The sequence below is a fragment of the Chiloscyllium punctatum genome, chromosome 23, assembly GCF_047496795.1.
Source record: "Chiloscyllium punctatum isolate Juve2018m chromosome 23, sChiPun1.3, whole genome shotgun sequence".
NCBI classification, from domain to species: domain Eukaryota; kingdom Metazoa; phylum Chordata; class Chondrichthyes; order Orectolobiformes; family Hemiscylliidae; genus Chiloscyllium; species Chiloscyllium punctatum.
In genome coordinates this window covers 57938282-57963481 of record NC_092761.1, presented here as the reverse complement: position 1 = coordinate 57963481, position 25200 = coordinate 57938282, and positions in this window count along the sequence as shown.

The window sequence follows — 25200 nt, the reverse complement described above, 5'->3', positions numbered from 1 at the left end:
TATCCCAGAAACATTCTATGCACTCCTCATCCAAACTCCCTTTGCCCATCCATTTTTTTCAGTCAAAATGTAGGGTAAAATCTCCCATGCTTATGACAATGCCACCTTCACGAGCTCCCACCAGTTCTTGAGTTGTGTTCTATGTTATCACCTGATTACTGTTAAGGGGCCTGTATACCACTCCCACAATGACTTCTTGTCCTTATTATTTTCATCTCTAACTAAGCCACATCCAACTCCAATTTCTGAATTAAGTCGTCATGCTGTATTGCGCTCACACTGTCATTAATTAACAGAGCCACCTCTTCACCTTTTCATAATTTCCTATACGTCCTCAATCTCACCTACACTTCAATACTCAGGTCCCTACCCATGTTGTCCAGCCTCACTGTCATTGAAATAAGATGGAAGAGTTTGGGATCTGTTGGGTGATTGCAGAGGCAGAGCTCCTGCACTCCTGCCTTGTGGAGCTGCTTACCCACCTCACCTGCAGTTGCACTCTTCTGTCCCTGACCAGTGACTGAATCAGAAGACCCTATCCTAAGACTGTGTCTACTTCCTGGAGTAAAGAACCCGTAGAATGCTCCCCCTTTCTGTTGTGCAGCAATATCTGTAATCCAGCCTTCAGCTCAAAACTTCCGAGCCTAAAACTATTCAAACTGCAGCTATTCTATTCTTACATTGCACAATTTCAATGCATTACCAATCCTGCCAGCTTTAATGTGTTTTAATTATTTACTTACTTTATTCAAACTTTTTGTTTCCTTTTCATGTACTTATTTTTAACCTTATCACAAGTTCCTGTACTGTTTAAAGCTTAGGTATAGAACAGATGGTAACACCATAATGGATACTCACAAAACAGCTAGCTTCTTCCCCCATTATAAAGGTCGGACCAATTTCCTACAGGCTGAAAATGTTGCACAGAACAAAGGAGCACCACTTCAACTAACTTCCTTACTTATCAATTTCCCAGCACCCTGTTCAAAATTGCATTCAGTGCTCAGTCACACTGAGATGCCACTATTTATATGCTCTGAGTCAGCTCAGCCCAGGTACAGAAAAATGCAAGTTTTCACAAGCAACTTCTTCAGCTGTCCTCAAGAGAAAGTTTCTATAATCTTGTTTAAGACTTGATAACATTTAGAATTCAAATTGGTAAATCAGAGATGCGATGTGAAATACAATAATAATCAGATTTTGGGAAACAAATTAAGAACTACCTTGCTCAGATAACTGCCAACATTCTGTCCAAAATCAAACTTTTCTTTTAGGTGACAAGCAATTCCTGAGTGGTATGTGGGGTATCATTTAGATTGATTGATAACCTTTTTGAGTTCTTTGAGTATAGGCCAGTTCATACTGTCAGTTCCTGTCAATGCATTCCCATTTAATACTAAACTGTCTATAGATGGAACTGATCCTTCTTGCTATTCTCTTAAACTGATGTTGTCCATAACTGGACTGCCAAATGGAGCTGTTACTGTACAAATGCTGGACTATTGGATATTGGGATCACTGGGCTTTTGGTTAGTAATGAGGCTTTGGCTGGTGATAATCAGTGTATGAGGCAGTTGGATGGATAGTTCACATGTTGTTGTGGTTCTGTTCGCCGAGCTGGGAATTTGTGTTGCAGACGTTTCGTCCCCTATCCAGGTGACATCCTCAGTGCTTGCTATGGTCTGGTGAGGGAGGAGTCCAAGGACCTGCATGTCCTTGGTGGAGTGGGAGGGGGAGTTGAAGTGTTGAGCTACGGGGTGGTTGGGTTGGATACTTCCATATTCGCCACAAATTCACCTGCACCTCCACACACATCATTTACTGCATCCGCTGCACCCAATGTGGCCTCCTCTATATTGGGGAGACAAGCCGCCTACTTGCGGAATGTTTCAGAGAACACCTCTGGGACACCCGGACCAACCAACCCAACCACCCCGTAGCTCAACACTTCAACTACCCCTCCCACTCCACCAAGGACATGCAGGTCCTTGGACTCCTCCATCGCCAGACCATAGCAACACGACGGTTGGAGGAAGAGTGCCTCATCTTCTGCCTAGGAACCCTCCAACCACAAGGGATGAACTCAGACTTCTCCAGTTTCCTCATTTCCCCTCCCCCCACCTTGTCTCAGTCAAATCCCTCGAACTCAGCACCGCCTTCCTAACTTGCAATCTTCTTCCTGACCTCTCCGCCCCCACCCCACTCCGGCCTATCACCCTCACCTTGACCTCCTTCCACGTATCGCATTCCCAACGCCCCTCCCCCAAGTCCCTCCTCCCTACCTTTTACCTTAGCCTGCTGGACACACTTTCCTCATTCCTGAAGAAGGGCTTACGCCCGAAACGTCGATTCTCCTGTTCCTTGGATGCTGCCTGACCTGCTGTGCTTTTCCAGCAACACATTTTCGGCTCTTGCATGGGATTTTGTACACTACATTGGTTTTGCTCATGCTGGGCATCGGGTCCTTTGTCCTGGTGAGTTGTTGTCTGAGAGTGGCTGTTGGTTTGTGTGCTGTTATGAGTCCTAGAGGTCGCAGTAGTCTGGCTGTCAGTTCGGAAATATCTTTGATGTATGGTAGTGTGGCTAGTCCTTTGGGTTGTGGCATGTCCTCATTCCGTTCACATGTTGGTGGATAGGGTGACCTACTTATACATTGTTACCTATGCAGCAAGGATAGAGGCTAGGGTGCAGGCAGAGAGGTGTCATATTGCTGTGGACTATATGGACATAGAGTTTTATAGCAAAAAAAAGGCCCTTCAGCCTAGCGTGTCCATGCCAGCCATCAAGCAACTAACTGCTCTAGTCCCATTTTGCAACACTTGGCTTATAGTCTTGTATAGTATGGCATTTCAAGTGCCCATCGATATATATTTAATAAAGGAGTTGAGGTACAGGTACCCACCACCCTCTGAGTGAAAAATAAATTCCATAAATTCATGCTAAACCTCCTATCCTTCTGGTTCATAATTCCTCTAGCTGTTTATGTCCCTCAATGAGGTCTTCTCTGCTTCAGTCTTCTTTGCTCTAAGGCAACCTATCCCAGTCTATGTGGTTGTGCTTCATGGATGAATCATTTCAACCCAGGCAGCATCCTGGTGAGTCCAGTCCAGGATTCTCTCAAGGCAAACTTGCAGGTTGGGTCAGTATTTAGGAAGGCAAATGTAATGTTGGCATTTATTTTGAGAGAGCATGAATATAAAAGCAGGGCTGCACCTCTGAGGCTTTGTAAGGCTCTGGTCAGACCACGTTCGGAGTATTGTGCACAGTTTTGGGCCCCATATCTCAGGAAGGAGGTACTGGCCCTGGAGCGTGTTCAGAGGAGATTCATGAGAATGGTCCCAGGAATGAAAAGCTTAACATATGTGGAATGCTTGAGGACTCTGTTGTCTATACTAGATGGAGTTTAGAAGGATGAGGGGGGTGGGGGATCTAATTGCAACTTACAGAATATTGAATGGCCTGGATAGAGTGGATGTTGGGGAGTTGATTCCATTGGTAGGAGAGACTACGTCCCAAGGGCACAGCCTTAAATGAAAGGGAAGACTGTTTAGAATAAAGATAAGGAGAAACTTTTTCAGCCAGAGTCTGGTGAATCTATGGAAATTATTGCCACAGAAGGCTGTTGAGGCTAGATCATTAAATATATTGACGAAGGAGATAAATAGGTTACTGATTTTCAAGGGGATCAAAGGAGAAAGAGGGAGAATGGGGTTAAGAAACTTATCACTGGATTAGTGGTGCTGGAAGAGCACAGCAGTTCAGGCAGCATCCAACGAGCAGCGAAATCGACGTTTCGGGCAAAAGCCCTTCATCAGGAATAAGGGCTTTTGCCCGAAACATCGATTTCGCTGCTCGTTGGATGCTGCCTGAACTGCTGTGCTCTTCCAGCACCACTAATCCAGTATTTGGTTTTCAGCATCTGCAGTCATTGTTTTTACCTTACGAAACTTATCAGTCATGACTGAATGGTGGAGCAGACTAGATTGGCTGAATGGCCTGATTTCTGCTCCTTTATCTTATGGTTTTATGGTCTTAACCTCCTTTACATCATTTCTTGTGCAATCACATCCTTCCAATAGTGTGATGGCCAATATTAGGCACATAACTCCAGTTGTAGCTTGATTAATGTTTCATACAGTTCCTTTGTAATCTCCTTGTTCTTCTTTTCAATGGCTTGACTAAAAAAAAACAATGTTCCCATTTACCTTCTTAACACCTTATCTACCTGCCCCATTGCCTTCAAGGATTTGTGGACCTGGTCCTTTGTACTTCCTAGGGTCCTATCATTTGTCATGTGTTGCCAGTCTTGTTTGTCTTCCTAAAAGACATCACTTCACAATTTTCAGGATCGAATTCCATTTGACAGTTCAGCACATGTGATCTGCCCATCTTCACTGTCCTATACTCTGTGGTCTTCCTGCTCACTACTTACCACATTGTCCAGTTTTGTATCATCTGTAAACTTACTGATCAAAATTCCTATATTCATCTCAAGGTCATTAATGCACACACAAAACTGCAAGAGGCCCAGCACTGAACCCTGTGTAATCCACTGGACATGAGCTTTTAGCTACTAAAACAACCTTCAACCAGCACCCTTTGCCTGTGGACATGAAACAAATCTTGGATCTAATTTTTCAGTCTCTCATGCAAGACCTTGTCAAGAGACTTAGTAAAGTCCATGTGGACTACATCAACTGCATTACCCTTGTTTCCACATACACTCGGCTCTTCAAAAAGCTCAAACTGTCAGACATGGTCTCCCCTGACAAAGCTATGCTGACTATCCTCCATTAATTCATACCACACCATGAAGAGATCACTTCTGTTCCTCAGAATGTTTCCAATAATTTCCCCACACACGATGTCTATAGTTCCCAAGATTAGATCTACCAACTTTGTCACACAATGTTACCGCGGGGAGAAAGTGAGGACTGCAGATGCTGGTGGCTTAGATGCTGATTCCTGAAGAAGGGCTTATGCCCAAAACGTCGATTCTCCTGTTCCTTTGATGCTGCCTGACCTGCTGCGCTTTTCCAGCAACACATTTTTAAGCACACAATGTTATCGCATCAATTGTCCTCCAGCCCTCTGTGTCCAGGTAGGATTTGAAAATTCATGTCAGGGTTGCTGTAGTCTCCTACCTTAGCTCCCACTGCAGCCTGGGCTACATCTAATGTGGCCTGAGGACCTTTCCTATTTGCAAGCCCACTACCACCTTCCCCACAACCCACCCATTAAAATCTCCTCCCTCTCAATGGTAATTTGCTCAAATGGATTGCAGTTCATAGAATCCCTACAGTGTGGAAGCAGGCCATTCAGCCCATCGAGTTCACACCATCACTCTGAAGAACATCCCACCAAGACTCATCCTCCTACCTTTTTCCTGTAGCCCTGTATTTCCCATGGCTAATCCACCTCGCCTGCACATCCCTGGGCACTATGGCAATTTAGCATCTAACCTGCACTTCTTTGGACTGTGGGTGGAAACAGAGCACCCAGAGGACAAACAGACGCACGCAGGTGCAAACTGCACACAGACAGTTGCCCGAGACTAGAATTAATCCTGGGTCCCTAGCACTGTGGGGCAGCATTGCTGACCACTAAGCCACCATGCCATTCTCTTCTATATATCCACATCGTCCTTCTCTACTGGACCTATTCTTCCTCTCCTCCAACTGAGTGCAGTCTAGGTCATTTTTTTATTTCAAAATATACTTTACTCATAGAAATAAATCTTTGGCACCTGTACAATTGGTCATGTCGTTCATTTATATATGCATTGCATGTCTTAACATTACATAGAACAGATTGAATTAATTGAATTTACAGTTATCGTGTTTACAGTTCCGTTTATTAACCATCCAGTCTTTTAGTATTTAGCTGAGGCTTCAGCGGAACCCACCTACTGAGTGGGCCCCCTATTATACGATAGCAAAGGAACCTTCTTTAACCCCCAGTTTATGGGGTTACCATTGTCCATTTGACTGTCCTGTCTCTGGGGTAGCTGTCTGCATCCCCATGGTGAGCACAAACTGCTGGACCTTCTCTGGGCTGAGGTAGCTATCCAGCTCCTCACTGGGGTTATTTACCCGCTCTGGTGTCATCAGGCTATTATCGGGAAGCTCCACAGCTATCATTCAGTCCCAGCTCACTTGCACTGCTGCTCCAACTGGCTCATCTTTAAGTCTGAGTAGACGACAGACTGGAAAATTCTTGTCCTTATTTATGTCCTAAATCTCAATCTGCTCCACTCTCCTGGTCTGCTTCACAACGTCCCTGACTGATGCAGACTGCTCACAGTCCTATGTGCAACTGAATGTGGTTGCTGCCCAGTCACACCAGGTTATTTATGTAAAATGATGGAATTTATTTCTGTCTCCATGACAACAAAGACATGCACACAAAAACTGCACACCAGCACTACGTTTTACATTGTCAGGAAAGATAGTTGAATAAAGCAATTGATAATTAAATCACATTCAAATCGAGTTTATTAAATGTACTCTAAATTTATAGGGACCAAAGTATTGATGACATGTGACTATTAAGCAAAGCTCACTTTCCTATGACAGTTATGATTCGTATGGAAATTAACAGTTATAAATGTCTGATAGTTTTTTTTTCATTTGTTATAGGATGTCGGCTTTGTAGATTAGATCAGCATTTATTGCTCATTGCTTGCAAAAGCTGGTGATGAGCTTCCTTCTTGAACTGCTGCAGTTCTTGTGGTGAAAGCAAACCCACAGTGCTGTTCGGATGTTGACCCGGAATTAATGAAGGTTCGGCGATCTATTTCCAAGTGAGTGATTTGGGGCTGGGGGGTGGGGTGCTGGCTGCAGGGGTGGGGTGTTCCCATGTTTCTGCTGCCCTTGTCCCTCCAGGTGGTGGGGCCACTGGTTTGAGAGGTGCTAACTAAGGAGCTTTGGTGAATTAATGCAGTGCATCTTTTCGGTGGTTCAAACTGCTGTCACAATGCATCTGTGATGGAGGATGCTGGCAGCACAGTGGCTCAGTGGTTAGTACTGCTGCCTCACAGTGCCAGAGACCCGCATTCGATTCCAACCTTTGGCAACTGTCTGTGTGGAATTTTACATTTCTCCCGTATCTGCTTGGGTTTCTTCCGGGTGCTCTGGTTTCCTCCCACAATCCAAAGATGTGCAGTTCAGGTGAATTGGCCATGCTAGATTGTCCATAGTGTTCAGGGATGTGTGGGTTTGGTGCATTAGTTAGGGGAAATGGAGAGTAATAGGATAGGGGAATGAGTCTGGGTGGAATACTTTTTGGAGGTTTGGTGTGGACTTGTTGGGCCAAATTCCACACTGTAGGGATTCTATGTAAAGATAATTGTTTAAGGTGGCAGATGAGGTGCCAGTTGAAAAGGCTGCATTGCCTTGGATGGTGTTGAGCTCATCCAGGCACGTGGGGAATACTTATTCACATTCCTGGTTCATACCTTTAGATGGACAGGCTTCGAAGAGATAGGAGATGAGTGGATCAACCTTATAGATGTTCATAAAATCATGAGGGGCAAGTTCTTTTTCCCAGCAAAGGAAAATGCAAAACTAAAATGAGAGGGGAAAGATATAACAGGAAACTAAGGGGCAACCTTTTCATGCAGGAGTGATTCGTGTAAGGAATGAGCTGCCAGAGGAAGTGGTGGAGGCTGGTACAATTACAATATTTAAAAGGGCATCTGAATGGGTACATGAATAGGAAGGGTTTAGGAAGATATGAGCCAAATCTTGGCATATGGGACTCAAGTAATTTAGACTATTTGGTCGGCATGGATTTGTTGGACCAAAGGATCTGTTTCCATGCCGTACAACTCTATGACCTTATGAGTTAGTTGCTACAGAATTCCTAGCTTCTGGCTTGCTCTGGTAGCCACTGTATTTATATGACTAGTACAGCTCAGTTTCTGGTCAATGATAACTCCCACAATGTAAAAGTGCAGGATTCAGCAATTGGAATTCCATTGAATGACAAGGGAGTGACAGATATATTATCTTGATTGGAGATGGCCATTGACTGGCACCCATTGGCACAAACATTATTTGCCACTTGTCAGCACAAGCCCAGATATTGCACAGATCTTGTTGTATTTGAACATGGACTGCTTCAGTATCTGAGGAGTCACGAGTGGTGCTGAACATTGTGCAATCATCGGTGAGCATCCCCATGTCTGACTTTATGATGGAGCTAAGGTCAATGGTGAAGCAACTGATTAATAGCCTCTATTGATAAAATCACATGGTGCATGTGGAACAACTTCCAGTGCTAAAGTTAAGATATAAATAACACTGCAACATAAAGGATGTGAGACAATGAAAAGTCTGAATGTAGCAGACAGAGTTCACTTGGTTCCAACAGCAAAACTGGTTCATAAACAGCCACTGACAAATCAAAAAGGGCAATCAATAGAAGATTTCATTGGCCTTCCAAAGATTAATGCCTGAATTAAAAACGAATACTGACCTGCAGTTACAGAAGTGTCTGAAATCTTTTTCATCCAAAGAAGAAAGCATCGATTGAGATTACCCGTAATGGCGAAAGAGAATTGTTTGATAAAGCCAACAGAAAATAAGTCACTGGTTTTACAGGACGAACGGAAATAGTGCCCATTTCTGTCAGCTCTGAAGAATCTATGGATGAATCACTGCAAAGTCTGATCGAACAATCAAATCCTGAGAACAAGGATGACAGTGCAACATAACTGAGCCAATGGGCCAAGGAGTGGCAGACGAAGTTTAATTTAGATAAATACAATGTGTTGCATTTTGGTAAGGGCTTACACAGTTAATGGTAGGGTCCTGGGGAGTGTTGCCGATAAAGAGACCTGGGGTGCAATTGCATGGTTCCTTGAAATTGGATTTGCGGATAGAACAGTGATGAAGAATATGTTTAGTACACTTACCTTCATTGGTTACAGCATTGAGACAGGAGTTTGGATGTCATGTTACGGTTGTACAGGACATTGGTTAGACCACTTTTGGAATACTGTGTTCAATTCTGGTCTCCCTGCTATAGGAAAGACTTTGTTAAACTTGAAGGTGTTCGGAAAAGATTTACAAGCATGTTGCCGGAACTTTGAACTATAGGAAGAGGCTGAATAGGCTGGGGCCAATTTCCCTGGAGCAACAGAGGCTGAGGTTTATACAGTCATGAGGGGCATGGAAAGGGTGAATGGCCAACATCTTTTTCACAGGGTAGGGATGTTCAAAACTAGAGGGCATAGGTTTAAAATGAGAGGAGCAAGATTTAAAAGGGGCAACCTTTACACACAGAGAGTGCTATGTGTATGGAACAAGCTGCCAGAGGAGGTGGTGGAGGCTGGTACAATTACAATATTTAAAAGGCATCTGGATGGGTATATGAGTAGCAAGGGTTTAGAGGGATATGGGCCAAATGCTGGCAAATGGGACTAGGTCAGACTGAGATGTCTGGTCAGCGTGGATGAGTTAGACCGAAGTGTCTGTTGCCATGCTGTGCATCTCTGTGACTCTATAACTCTATGAGGATGACATATGCTCACTGGAGCTGTCCAGCTGGCACCACAAAAGCAGAAATTACTGAAAGAAACTTAGCAGGTCTGGCGGCATCAGTGAAGAGAAAAACAGAGTTAACTTTTCAGGTCTCGTGCCCCTTCTTCAGAACTGATGGCAGTTTATTTATGCTGAAGCTGGATGTGGGGAAAGAGGGGAAGAGAGTGAACGAAAGGTTCAAATAGAGCCCAGAGAGACAAAACATACGTTGGGCAGACAGGGGAATAGTTAATGGTGAGCCGAAGAGAAAGAAAAGTTGCCACTGGGAACCATTAGTTGGTGATAATGGGTTGGCTGCACTGAGAGCAACCCATGGTGATGAAAGGCCGGGGGCATGGGGGTGGGTAAAGGACATAGTAGAAGGTGCTCAGGCCTTAAAATTATTGACCTCAATATTGGGTCCTGAAGGCTGCAGGGTCCCCCTCACATACGTATAATGTGCATTTAAAGATTTTGAAACATGTAGTAAAAATATAATCCCAATAATTCCAAAAACACATCTGTCCAGATTCTGAAAGCACTTCTTCAAAAATCTCAAAAATACCCCTTTGCAGTCCTCACACTTGGAGAGAGAATCAACTTCACTATCAACTCCAGATAGATAATTTAAATGGGACTTCAATTCCCATTCTGGAGAATCTGATAACCTCTTCCTGTCGCCATCATACAAGTGAGATTAAACTTTCTCACCTTGAAATAACCCTTCAACATTTTTCCCAAACACTTCTAGTTTGGACTATTACTAAACTCTTATCTGAGTTTTTTTTTAAAAAACACATTGAACTACCTTCTCCCTTTCTGAGAAACAACTGCTTTATACCTCCATCTGTAGCTAAGACTTCTGCAGAACTCCCAAAAAATGAAGCTAAAACTGAAAGATTTCTCTCCAAGTTGTAGACGTTCCACCCCAAACTTAATAAAATTCTAGAAGCTTCCATCAGAAAGCCTAATGTGCTATACTGTGAGCTTTGATTGCTTCATAAACTTTTCCACTGTAAACAAAAACCATTAGTTACTACAAGCTTTCTCTTTCAAACTATTTTAGAAAAAATCACCACGGCTACAGAAATTCTTACAAGGTAATCATTAAACCTCTTCGGACAGACAGAAAATGCATATGCCAATAGTTCAAAATACAAAACAAAGCTCAAAACTAAATGGAACTAAAATATAGATATATCATATACCCCATATTAATGTAGAAAATCATTTGTAATCTGATACAGTCTGCTTATGGAGACACACATGTCTTCTCTACCTCTAGTTAGTAACAGTTAATATGCCTGAGATTTAACATAACCTAAATACAGTTACTGACATGTAATAGATTTCATCCTGTTATCTAAACCAAGAGCCTCATTCATCGACCACTTCCAATGCAGATTACTGTGCAGCCTCTTAGACTAGCACCAGGGAGAAGAAATGGTGACTACTTCAAAAATAAATTCCCAATTCAGGCATGTGATTGCAACAGAAGTGGACATTAGTTCCTAATACAACAAAGATTTTGCTAGGTTTCAAGCCTATAAGATTTTGTCCACAATTTTACCCACATATCACCACAGTGGGTAGTACCTATGAGAGTCTTTAGTGTTAGCCCCTTCACTCCCAAATAAGACAATGATTTCAAGACATCCTGAATAATTTTCTCGCCAATAAAATGCTGCTGACCTTGTAAGATTGATATCAATGTACAGCAAAATTCTACAAACAGCAATGAGACAATTATCAGAATGTCTGTTTTCCTAAATATAAATATGTACATAATAAAGCTATACATTGATAAATATCAGCCAGGACACCAAGGTAGAACTCCTTACTCTTCTCCATTATATCATCATTATATCTGTCTGAGATGCCAAGCATGGTCTCAGTTTAATATCTCATCCAAAAGACAGTATGCTGTTAGTAATGTGCCAGAGTGATGGTTGAGATTAGATGATCAGGTTCCTGCAGTGGAAATTGAACCTATTGAGAATGCATTGGGAAAGAGTTAAGCTTTGAGTTTTGTGAAACAAGAGGTTCAGCTGAGCATGACTCAGATCAGATAAGAACTTACAGTTAACAATGGGGTGCTGCAGGCAAGGATAATGGGTTAATAAGATAGAAAAACATTCATTATGTAGAGCCTTTTAACAATATTGGAAGCATTCAGTATGTAAGGTCAGTTTAACAAGGTGAAAAATATTCATTATGTGAAGCCAGTTAAGGTTAAGAACATTCATTGCGTAACAGCAGATGGCTAATATGGGTTTGGGTGGTATGCTCTTTGAAAGGTTGGTGTACACTTGATGGGCTGAATAGCCTGTTTCTATGATGATCCCCAGCCACCCCATTCTGCAAGTATCATGGGTTTGTCTGTTGATACCATCAGGAGGACTGCTCTGTGGATCTCCTGTGATTGGGAACGACCTGAACTTTAAACGAACAAGACAGCTATATCTGTGAGGTTAAATCTGGTAGTGAGCACAATGTTAATTGTTGGGGTTTTATCCAGTGTGATTTCAAACACTGATGAATGTCTATGGAAGTCCCTGGAGTTTCCTTTAGCCTTTACATGTCATTTTGCCTGAAATTAGACAAACGAACACAGAACGAGCATGAAAATCTGAGTGTAAGGCAATCTATCTGGAATCTTAGTGGGAGCCAGTTAATATTCCAGATGGAATTAAACACAATGATGAGACAAGTGTAGACATTAGTGAGCCAACAAGGAGCATGTTAAAACTAAGCTGCCTTTTTTTTAGGGCCAGTAGGCATGCTTTAAAAATAAGTGTTAATTTACTCAGAAAATGACTATGACACCAATATAACATTATTTTCAAAAACATACTTTATTTGTAAAATTAGTGAAACGATATTTTGAAATATTTAACATTGAATATTACCAAAAGATCATTAAAATTCAATTCTTCTCCATGTTTCACCCCAATGTGCATTTATATATACATTTATAACATTTTTTGATATTTACCATACACATCCCATGTCAAGCAGACAGCCTAAGAGGCTGTAAGTAGTTTCCAGCCTCTAGTTGTACTATGGCTTAGATTGTACAATCAGACAAGGAACTGTGAATGCAGGTGATCCAAAACAAAAACAAAAGTTACTGGGAGAAACTCAGCAGGTCTGGTAGCACCTGTAGGAAGAAAGAAGAGTTTACATTTCTGGTGTGCTGACTCTTCGTCAGAATGTTAGGCCTTAGATAGTGATCATTCCCAATTGTGTCTTTGCAACAGCTACCCTAAGCTACAGCATACAGAGGAACCTCGATTATCCGGATATCAATTATCCAAATATCAGATTCTCCAAAGGAGATCTTGAGGTTCCGACAGAAACATTACATCAAAGTCATGTTTCCAACACTGATCGCATCTTTTGTTTACAGTGATTAAAAGTGAACATCGATGGTAGCCCAGGCATTGTCTCCAAATGACTGATCTCCTCCCCTCTCTCTCTTCCCCCACATTTTCCCTGGAGTTCAACACAGATGTGTACCCTGAACCCTCCCTTCCCCAGATAATCTCTCCAACATTGTCTTGTACAGGGCAAAGTTGGAACTTGTCAAAATGTTGCAGTAAATAGGTGTGTGTGTGTGTGTGTGTGTGTGTGTGTGCTATTTGGAGACTTACCTCCCAAAATGCAACAGTAGCAGTAGCAGCGGTCTTGTTGTTGGTGTCCAGTCTGGCTGCCCCCAGGGTGGATGGGCACGGTTGGAGGGTGGTGGTGGGTGGGGTTGCGGTTTGGACAGGGTTGAGGGGTGGAGGTGGGCAGGGGGCACTGTTGGATGGGGTTAGGGGTGGGGGCAGGTTTGGGGGGCAATTTGGAACGGGGTTGGGGTCAGGCAGGGTGATGGTGTTGGAAGGGGTTGGGGGCGAGCATGGGTGGGGTTGGGATAGGCAGGGAGCGGTGTTGTAGGGTGGGGGCGGGCAGGGGGTGGTATTGGATGGGGTTGAGAGGTGGAGGCGGGCAAAGGGGCGGTGTTGGACAGGGGTGTGTTATGGAGGCGGGTAAGGGGCGGTGTTGGATGGGGTTGTAGGGTGGGGGCGGGCAAGGGGGCTGTGTTGGATGGGGTTGTGAGATGGGGGTGGGTAAGGGGCGGTGTTGGGGTTGTGAGATGGGGGCGGTTAAGGGGCGGTGTTGGACGGGGTTGTGGGGTGGAGGTGGGTAAGGGGTAGTGATGGATGGGGTTGTGAGATGGGGGCGGGCAAGGGGGCAGTGTTAGATAGGGTTGTGAGATGGGGGTGGGTAATGGGCGGTGTTGGACGGGGTTGTAGGGTGGGAGCGGGTAAGGAGCGGTGTTGGTTGGGGTTGTGAGATGGGAGCGGGTAAGGGGTGGTGTTGGATGGGGTTGTGGGGTGGGGGCTGGTAAGGGGTGGTGTTGGATGGGGTTGTGGGGTGGAGGTGGGCAAGGGGGCGGTGTTGGACAGGGTTGTGAGGTGGGGGCGGGTAAGGAGGCGGTGTTGGACAGGGTTGTGAGGTGGGGGTGGGTAAGGGGGTGGTGTTGGATGGGGTTGTGAGGTGGGAGCGGGTAAGGGGGCGGTGTTGGACAGGGTTGTGAGGTGGGGGCGGGTAAGGGGGTAGTGTTGGACAGGGTTGTGAGGTGGGGGCGGGTAAGGAGGCGGTGTTGGACAGGGTTGTGAGGTGGGGGTGGGTAAGGGGGTGGTGTTAGATGGGGTTGTGAGGTGGGGGCGGGTAAGGGGGCGGTGTTGGACAGGGTTGTGAGGTGGGGGCGGGTAAGGAGGCGGTGTTGGACAGGGTTGTGAGGTGTGGGCGGGTAAGGGGGTAGTGTTGGATGGGGTTGTGAGGTGGGGGAGGGTAAGGGGGTGGTGTTAGATGGGGTTGTGGGGTGGAGGTGGGCAAGGGGGCGGTGTTGGACAGGGTTGTGAGGTGGGGGCGGGTAAGGGGGTGGTGTTAGATGGGGTTGTGAGGTGGGGGCGGGTAAGGAGGCGGTGTTGGACGGGGTTGTGAGATGGAGGTGGGCAAGGGGGTGGTGTTGGATGGGGTTGTGAGGTGGGGGCGAGTAAGGGGGTGGTGTTGGACAGGGTTGTGAGGTGGGGGCGGGTAAGGGGCGGTGTTGGACAGGGTTGTGAGGTGGGGGCGGGTAAGGGGCGGTGTTGGATGGGGTTGTGAGGTGGGGGCGGGTAAGGGGGTGGTGTTGGATGGGGTTGTGAGGTGGGGGCGGGTAAGGGGCGGTGTTGGATGGGGTTGTGAGGTGGGGGCGGGTAAGGGGCAGTGTTGGATGGGGTTGTGAGGTGGGGGCGAGTAAGGGGGTGGTGTTGGATGGGGTTGTGAGGTGGGGGCGGGTAAGGGGCGGTGTTGGGGTTGTGAGGTGGGGTCGGGTAAGGGGCGGTGTTGGGGTTGTGAGGTGGGGGCGAGTAAGGGGGCGGTGTTGGGGTTGTGAGGTGGGGTCGGGTAAGGGGGCGGTGTTGGATGGGGTTGTAAGATGGGAGCGGGTAAGGGGCGGTGTTGGAAGGGGTTGTGGGGTGGAGGTGGGTAAGGGGTGGTGTTGTACGGAGTTGTGAGATGGGGGCGGGTAAGAGGAGGTGTTTGACGGGGTTGTGGGGCGGGTCGGGTAAGGGGTGGTGTTGGACGGGGTTGTGGGGTGGAGGTGGGTAAGGGGTAGTGATGGATGGGGTTGTGAGATGGGGGCGGGCAAGGGGGCAGTGTTAGATAGGGTTGTGAGATGGGGGTGGGTAATGGTCGGTGTTGGACGGGGTTGTAGGGTGGGAGCGGGTAAGGAGCAGTGTTGGATGGGGTTGTGAGATGGGAGCGGGTAAGGGGTGGTGTTGGATGGGGTTGTGGGGTGGAGGCTGGTAAGGGGCGGTGTTGGTTGGGGTTGTGAGATGGAGGTGGGCAAGGGGGCGGTGTTGGACAGGGTTGTGAGGTGGGGGAGGGTAAGGGGCGGTGTTGGACAGGGTTGTGAGGTGGGGGCGGGTAAGGGGCAGTGTTGGACAGGGTTGTGAGGTGGGGGCGGGTAAGGGGGTGGTGTTGGACAGGGTTGTGAGGTGGGGGCGGGTAAGGGGGTGGTGTTGGACAGGGTTGTGAGGTGGGGGCGGGTAAGGAGGCGGTGTTGGACAGGGTTGTGAGGTGGGGGCGGGTAAGGAGGCGGTGTTGGACAGGGTTGTGAGGTGGGGGCGGGTAAGGAGGCGGTGTTGGACAGGGTTGTGAGGTGGGGGCGGGTAAGGGGCGGTGTTGGACAGGGTTGTGAGGTGGGGGCGGGTAAGGGGGTGGTGTTGGACAGGGTTGTGAGGTGGGGGAGGGTAAGGGGGTGGTGTTGGATGGGGTTGTGAGGTGGGGGCGGGTAAGGGGGTGGTGTTGGACAGGGTTGTGAGGTGGGGGAGGGTAAGGGGGTGGTGTTGGATGGGGTTGTGAGGTGGGGGAGGGTAAGGGGGCGGTGTTGGGGTTGTGAGGTGGGGGCGGGTAAGGGGGTGGTGTTGGATGGGGTTGTGAGGTGGGGGAGGGTAAGGGGGCGGTGTTGGGGTTGTGAGGTGGGGGCGGGTAAGGGGGTGGTGTTGGATGGGGTTGTGAGGTGGGGGAGGGTAAGGGGGCGGTGTTGGACAGGGTTGTGAGGTGGGGGAGGGTAAGGGGGCGGTGTTGGGGTTGTGAGGTGGGGGCGGGTAAGGAGGCGGTGTTGGATGGGGTTGTGAGGTGGGGGCAGGTAAAGGGGTGGTGTTGGACAGGGTTGTGAGGTGGGGGAGGGTAAGGGGCGGTGTTGGGGTTGTGAGGTTGGGGCGGGTAAGGGGCGGTGTTGGTCAGGGTTGTGAGGTGGGGGCGGGAAGCACTCTGAATGGTGGGGTCTTGCATGCGGTGTGCTGCTGCCTTGTCTCCTGAATGAGGAGTGGACTTAACAGAACAGTCCGAGCCCCAGAGGAAAGAGATCGACTCAATTAACCGAATAATCAATTATCTGAATGAAATAGTGCCCACCCAACTTGTTTAGATAATTGAGGTTCCTCTGTATTGCTCAGCAAAGAGTCATGGTCCTTGGAATGTCCCAAACTGCAACACCCAGTCATGGATATCACTGCAGTGGAAAACCAGCAAGTTTCAGGTAGACTGAGGTTTCTCTTCCATTGAATCGGTGTTCCTTCAGCTGAGGTTGAGGTAATGATAATTAATAATGAATGACAATTAATAACAATAGCCTCATTCACTCCAGCCGTCTCAAGGACTGTGAGGCAGTGAGACTCCAGGTGAGTGGGTAGGAAATAATGGGGAAGGATTGTAGCCAAGCTAGATCTTGGTGCTTATTGAAAATTCTGGTGAAGAGACATTCTACAAAATTAGTTTATTGTCTTTCAACCCAACAATCCAACAGGATTTGACGTTTCTTGTTTCTGTAGGCCTTGAGAGCATTATATGCTGACAGATGGACCTCTGCATTTTTACAACGCAAATGGGAAAGTGCACTGATTCTCAAAATCCACCACTCCCAAGGTCACCAAGCAAAGCAAAGCATGTAGTGTCCCTGATGTATGTGTCTGTTAGAGTCAAGTTAACAGAAAACACTGACCAAGTTCTTTTACTGAACAAGGAAGGGTGTCATTTAGCTCAATTGGCTGCATGGCTGTTTACAATGTGACACTAACACCATGGGGTTTATTCCTATACCGGCTGAAGTCACCGTAACTGTCCTACTTTCTCAAGCTCACCCCTTCCCTGAGATGTGGAGAACCTCATATTAAACCTGCTACCACTTCTCTCTGTCTCTCTCTCTCTATCTATCTTACATGAGACAGCAGTCCTCTGGGATTATGACACTTTTATTTTACCATGACTGTTCTTTATTACAAATAGACTCTAAGCACAAATAAACAGTGTTGAAAAATTTATCTATGCTATACTAATTTATCTCCCCCTTTTTAAACACCTCCCCACTACCCCCCACCAATGCACACATATAGACAGACAAACAAACAAATAAACACTGGCTTTATGGGTAGACGAGAAGCAACACACTGTTTCTCACACCAGACCACAGGATTTAATGTGATGTTCTTTTTGGCTTGTCAGGACTTGCTGTTCTTCAATCTCTTTTCTCCATGTTCTCTCCCTCCTTTGCAGGAGGCATAGGGCAGCTGGTGATCTAACTACAAAGCTCTTGGTTGCTGTTTTAAGGCAACAGTTAACAGTAACTGGGATGGGAGAAAAAGAAACAGCTCTTCCTTGTAATATATTTTCAAAAAATCTTTGGGTTTTCATTGATTTTAGTTGCCAATCTTTGCTCAAACACTTTATTTGATTTGACTTGTTTTTTGATTAGATTAGATTCCCTACAGAGTGGAAACTGGCCCTTCGGCCCAACTCATCCACACTGACCCTCCAGAGGGAAACCCACCCAGACCCCTTCCCCCTAACTAATGCACCTAACACTCTGGGCAATTTAGCATGGCCAATTCACCTGACCTGTGGGAGGAAACCGAAGCACCCGGAGGAAACCCACGCAGACACGGGGAGAATGTGCAAACTCCGCACAGACAGCTGCCGAGGCTGGTATTGAACCCACGTCCCTGGTGCTGTGAGGCAGCAGTGCTACCCACTGAGCCACCATGCCGCTCCGTTTTGAATTTCACCCCATTATTTTTAACACTTCTCAAGGCTTTCTAAGGTATTTATTTAAATTTACTTGCAGCAGGTGGGCATTGCTAGCTAAGCCAGCATTTGTTGCCTGTCTCTGGAGCCACTGGCAACTAACAAAAGCTTCTTTTTTGCCTTATCTTACTCTCCTTAACATCTAAGGAACCCTATCTTTGGGGTCCAAAGGGACCTTGTTTTCCTTCAGCTACTGAAAGTCAGCAGCCAACTATTAAGGATAGAAGATGGTATGTTGACCTTTATCACAAGGGGATTTGAGTACAGAAGTGAAGATGTCTTGCTGCCGTTGTAGGTAGAAACATGGTGAGATTGCACTTGGAGCACTGTGCACATTTTTAAACTTTTTATCGATGGAACAACATACTTGCAAATCAAGGAGTTAAACAGATGTTCACTAGATTAATCCTTTGGATTCTGGGATTATTTATGAGGAGAGATTGAAGATGCGGATCTTGTATTCTCTACAACGAATGAGAGCTGATCACGTTGAAGCTTACAAAATTCTTAAAGGGTCTGACTGGGTGGATGCAGGTAGACTGTATTCTCAGCTGGCAAGTCTAAACTCTAAAACTAGGGAACATGAGATGAAGAGGAATTTCTTTCTTGAGTGCATGGTGAAATTCCCTACCCTAGTCAGCTGGAGAATCTTAATCATTGAGGCTAAAGATCACGGGTATCAATATATTTTGGAAAAGTGCATTAGCCATGACCTAACTGAATAACAGAACAATCTTGATGGGCTGAATGGCCTACTCCCATTGCTATGTTTGGGAGTTCCACTCTTTTTGTTTGTGGAAATGAATTAGACTCTGAATTTTCTCCATCCTCTCCTTGAGTACCTCCCATTGCTCTGATACTGATTTACCTTCAAGTGATGGTTTCCAATGCATTTTTTTGCCAACTTGAATTTGGTCTGTAAAATTAGACTTCCCCCAATTGATCATTTTCCCCTTGATCTGTTTCTGCCCTTCTCCCTAACCACGCTAAGCTGAATTGAATTCTGATTCTTATCACTACAATGTTCTCCACTCATTCCCCTACCCTGGTTATTTCCGAAAACTAAATGCAGAACTGCCCTTTCTCGAATTGCGTTGCGACATCCTTATTTTTTTCTTCACTTGTGGGACATGGGTGTCACTGGCAGAGCTAGCACTTATCCCTAGTTGCCCTTGAGAAGTTGGTGATGAGCTGCCTTCTTGAACCACTGGAGTCCATGTGCTGTTGTAAGTAAGAAGTAAATCTAGCTCTTGTGGCTAAAGGAATGAAAGGATATGGGTGGAGGGTGGGATTAGAGCATTAAACTCGATGATCAACCATGATCTTATTGAAAGGTGGAATAATTCAAGGGATAAATTGGCTCAACTCCTTTCTTTTATATTTCTATGTTAATTGTAGAGTATTTAAATTCTCCCTGACTTTGGCTGCATTTTTATCCTGTCCTATGTTCTTTTGTTCAATGGTAATGAGATATGTCCGCCTTGACGCTACTATTGTCAGTAAATCAGTTTTCAGTCATTCCCTGTGTAGGAACAACTAAACCTGTTCTGTGAGGCAAAGACACAATCCAGGTATGGGAACAATAGATTTTTTAAAATTGAGAAATATATTTGCCAGTTGAGGAAGTCATCAATATCCTGCAAATATTTCAGTTCTTTTTGCTGTTCCAAGTTAAGGATGTTCTGTTAGAGAGATTAGATTCACTATAGTGTGAAAACAGGCCCTTCAGCCCAACAAGTCCATGCTAACCCTCCAAAGAGCAACCCACCCAGACCCATTCCCCTACACCTAACTTAGCATGGCCAATTCACCTAACCTGCATATCTTTGGACTGTGGGAGAAAACCGGAGCAAACATAGGGAAAATGTGCAAACTCCACACAGGCAGCTGCCCGAGGTGGGAATTGAACCCAGGTCCTTGGCACTGTGAGATAGCAGTGCTAACCATTGAGCCACTGTGCCACCCAACATTAAGAACATGTAAGACAACAGTCATATCTTCTGTCAACGCCCTCCCCTCCCATACCTGTCTTGAATGAGGAAGTGACTGTGACAACTTGTAGTTCCAAATACATCATAAAAGGTTCTCAGTTGATTTACAGAATATCAAATAAAATTTGACCAGTATTATTGACAATCATACAAAAACTTTCCAGAGTCACATAAGGAAATAACAGAAAAAGTGACCAAATGTAAAAGGAAATAGATTTAAGGAGCATCTTAAAAGAAGAGAAAGTAGTGGAGAGTTTTAGGGAGGGAATTCCAGAACGGAAACGTCAGTCAACTGGACACCAGTTGTGGAGGAATTGAAATGGGACAAATGGTCAGAAATGGAGGAAAACAGACAGCTCAGAGATCATGGTGTTACCTGGATATTATAGAGATTGAGTGCTGAGAAGATGCAAGGATATGGAAAGAAGAATGAAAATTTTAAATTGAGGATTGCTGTTGTTTAGGAGCAAATGTAGATCAATGAGCACAGGGATGACAGCTGAATCTGGTGTGAGCTAAGACAGGACAGCAGAAAGCTGGGTGAGTTCAATGTTATGGAGGGTAGAAGGTTGAGATGTGGTTCAAAGTCAAAGCAACTTCTCTCGGCACAAGCCTGGAAGTGGTTACATTCCTGAAGTTGCTTTATTTTATGCTTTAAGCCAATGTTACTAGCTGGACACTGGAGTAACTCAGGTTGTGTGTGTCTGTACATATTGTCCCTGAGGCTGCTTACTCCAAAGTAAGGTTCTTCAACTCCTGATGTATATAATACTCCCTTATTACATCTGTATGTGGTAGGTTTACAAATAAAGTGTTCTAGTGTAGTGTCTAAGACCTCTCTCTTCACATGCTCATTCTAGAATAGTGTATTCTCCCTTACTAATGTTAGAGTCCTGTGATCAGTCATACCATCATAGGTTATATGAACCTCATTATACTACAAAATCATAGAATCCCTACAGTGTGGAAATAAGCCATTCCGCCCATTGAGCCCACAACTACCCTCTGAAGAGCATCCCACTCAGACCCATTTCATTCCTGTAACCCTGCATTTCCCATGGCTAATTCACCTATCTTGCATATCCCTGGACACTGTTGGCAATTTGGCACGGCCAATCCACCCTAACCTGCACATCTTTGGTGTGTGGGAGGAAACCGGAGCACCCGGAGGAAACCCACACAAACACGGGGAGAATCGCAAACTCTACACAATCAAGAGTCGAACTGAACAGATCCCTAACCACTGAACCACCATACCACCCCTAAATGGAAAATAAAGTTACAAAAAAATACAGAGAATTGCAACTGTTGAACTTATGCAAATAGGAATTGGATTGAGGTCAGTGAGGAGGTGCTTAATTCCTCAGTTTGACAAAGCTGTATCCCTTCAATGACACTCTTCCTTCAATCGCTTTCTTAGCAGTTTGTCAATGAATTTATTGTTACTGAACACTTTTTCAATATCACTCACCAATGCTGAGGTCAAAGAATCATGCACTCCAGCACATAATGTTCATAATAAGTGAGGTATGTTCACCCAGGGCCTTTTAACTGCAGAGGTGAACAAAACAGTAAGAGAGATCACCTTCAAGCTTGTTCTTATTCCTCTAAGTGACTCACTTCCCTTCTTTTAATCTTTTCAGGAATTCTATCTTTTGAACTGGCTTTATTTTTTTCAAGTTATCTTGCCCCATTGTGTGCTTTTATTGGTCACCACCACTTATATGAGGCCTGTGCCTCGTAAGATTCCTTCCCAGCCACACCGACTTGGAACTTTATCACTGTACCTTTACTGTTCCTGAGCCTTTACCTCCATAGAGTGGGAGCTTTGTTGGTTGTGGTACACTTTCTCTTTGATAGGTGGGGTTCACTGAGGCATATATGTGAGGATTCCCTGCAATAATCGCAATTGGCTATTCCACGTGGCTATTCATCTGATATGTTTTTGGCAAAAGGTGAAAAACAATGAAATCCTCCTCTTAGTGCACAGTGAGCATCGTGGCAGGATGCGGTGGGCAAAATGGGAAATGGCATCCACCTGGAAGATTTGTTGGCATAAGTAGAGAGCATTGACGATCCTTGTGGCTAGTGGTGGTGCCAGTATGTTCATCCTCCTCCCACTGAGCATTCGAGAATCATAATATAATTTTCTTGCAGAATTGTAACCATGTCAGACTGAGATATTTCTCTCAGAAAGGGTAAGGGGGAAGCAAAGCACTTCCTGGAGATTCTTGGTGAGAACGGCATTTTACCTAGAACGCCTCTCCCTCTTTGTCTTCTGCTCTCAACTTCCTCCCATATTCTGATTGGATTGAAAAGTGACAAGTTATATTCACATTCACAAATGCCAGGTAATGACCATTCTTAGTAAGAGATGATCTGACATTGTTGTGGTTCTGTTTGCCGAGCTGGGCATTTGTCTTGCAAACATTTCGTCCCCTGTCTAGGTGACATCCTCAGTGCTTGGGAGCCTCCTGTGAAGCGCTTCTGTGATCTTTCCTCCGGCATTTATAGTGGCCTGTCTCTGCCGCTTCCGGTTGTCAGTTCCAGCTGTCCGCTGCAGTGGCCAGTATATTGGGTCCAGGTCGATGTGTTTGCTGATAGAGTCTGTGGATGAGTGCCATGCCTCTAGGAATTCCCTGGCTGTTCTCTGTTTGGCTTGCCCTATAATGGTGGTGTTGTCCCAGACAGCTGGAACTGACAACCAGAAGTGGCAGAGACAGCCACTATAAATGCCGGAGGAAACATCACAGAAGCACTTCACAGGAGGCTCCCAAGCACTGAGAATCTCACCTAGACAGGGGACGAAACGTTTGCAAGACAAATTCCCAGCTCAGCGAACAGAACCACAACAACGAGCACCCGAGCTACAAATCTTCTCCCAAACTCTGAATGATCTGACAATTGCTCTTGATGTTGCCATCACTGAATCCTTTACTATCAACATCTTGGGGATTACCACTGACCAGAAATTGAACTGTATTTGCCATATGAATACTGATTACAAGAATGGATTAGAGACGAGGAATATTGCAGGCAGTACCTCACTTCCTGATTCCCCAAAGTCTGTCCACCATCTAAAATGCACAAGATGACACACAAGTACAGTGTGATGGAATCTCCCCTTGTCTGGATGGTTGCAGCTCCAAAAACACTCAAGAAACATGACACCATCCAGGCCAAAGCAGCTCGCTTGATTGATACTACTGCCATGAGCACTCTCCACCATTGACAATGTGTACTACAGAAACAACAATGTGTACTACAGAAATTCACCAAAGATCCTTAGACAACACGTTCCAAACCCATGACGACTTCCACTTGGAAGGATAAGGGCACCGGATATAAGCGGACACCACCATGTGCAAGTTCCCTTCCAAGCCACCTCATCATCTTAATTTGGAAATATATCATGGTTCCTCTGTGCTGCTGAGCCAATATCTTGGAATTCCCTCTCTAAGGGCTTTATGGGTCTACCTACAGCACGTGGACTGCAGTGGTTCAAGAAGGCAGCTCACCACCAACAAAGACAATTAGGGATTAGCAATAAATTCTGGTCCAGACTGTTTAAATCCAATGAACAAGTGAAAAAATCCCCTCTGCAACTACAGTCTCCATTATTGAGAACCACTTTCTTTTGGTCAGCTCTCCATCTTATAGAAATATAAAAAACAAGAGCAGGAATAGGCCATTCATCGTTTGAGACTTCTTTACCATTCAATTTGATCATGCCTGACTCCTCTGACCTAATTAAGACACTACCCAGAAAAATATGACAGTGACAGACTATTAGAAACAGTAGTTTACCAGAAACTGAGGTTCTTTCTTGGTTCTGGGTAGCAGTTACTAGCAGCATTCCCATTCACTGCTGCTGGTTGGGACACAGCTGTTGTAGGTAACTTTCCCAATATACTGGCACCAACAGCTCATACTGGGTGGCAGGTTTATACTCTCATTACGACCCGCGAACTTAATAGTTTGCCCAAATTTTAAGCGTTATACGCCATTTAACATTGATGTGAATTCAAAGTCTGTGAGAAGATTTATAGCTCGGGTGCTCGTTGTTGTGGTTCTGTTCGCCGAGCTGGGAATTTGTGTTGCAGACGTTTTGTCCCCTCTCTAGGTGACATCCTCAGTGCTTGGGAGCCTCCTGTGAAGCGCTTCTGTGATGTTTCCTCCGGCATTTGTAGTGGTTTGAATCTGCCGCTTCCGGTTGTCAGTTCCAGCTGTCCGCTGCAGTGGTCGGTATATTGGGTCCAGGTCGATGTGCTTATTGATTGAATCTGTGGATAAGTGCCATGCCTCTAGGTATTCCCTGGCTGTTCTCTGTTGATATGAACAAATCAATGGCGCACCCATGGGCTCACCCATCTCTGGACTCATAGCAGAAGCTGTAATGCAAAGATTAGAACAAACAGTCTTACCGCAAATTCAACCCAAACTCTGGAAGATATGTAGATGATACCTTTGTAATCATTAAAAACACAGAAATAGAGAACACACACCGGATCATCAACGCCACACTCGCAGGAATCCGATTCACTAGAGAGGAAGAAAAGGACAACCAGCTCCCATTCCTAGACGTGATGGTACAGAGAACACCTAACGGAGAATTCACCACAAAGGTATACAGAAAAGCCACTCACACAGACCAAGTCCTAAACTACGAAAACAACCACCCCAACACACACAAAAGAAGTTGCATCAAGACACTGTTCAAAAGGGCCACAACACACTGCAGTCACCAGAACTACAAAAAGAGGAAGAGGAACACCTATACAATGTATTCGCCAAAAACGGATACTCGTGCAATTTCATCAACAGATGCCTAAGGGAAAGACAACGGAATGAGGACATGCCACAACCCAAAGGACTAGCCATACTACCATACATCAAAAACATTTCTGAACTGACAGCCAGACTACTGCGACCACTAGGACTCATAACAGCACATAAACCGACAGCCACTCTCAGACAACAACTCACCAGAACGAAGGACCCAATACCCAGCATGAGCAAAACCAATGTAGTGTACAAAATCCCATGCAAGGACTGCACAAAACACTACA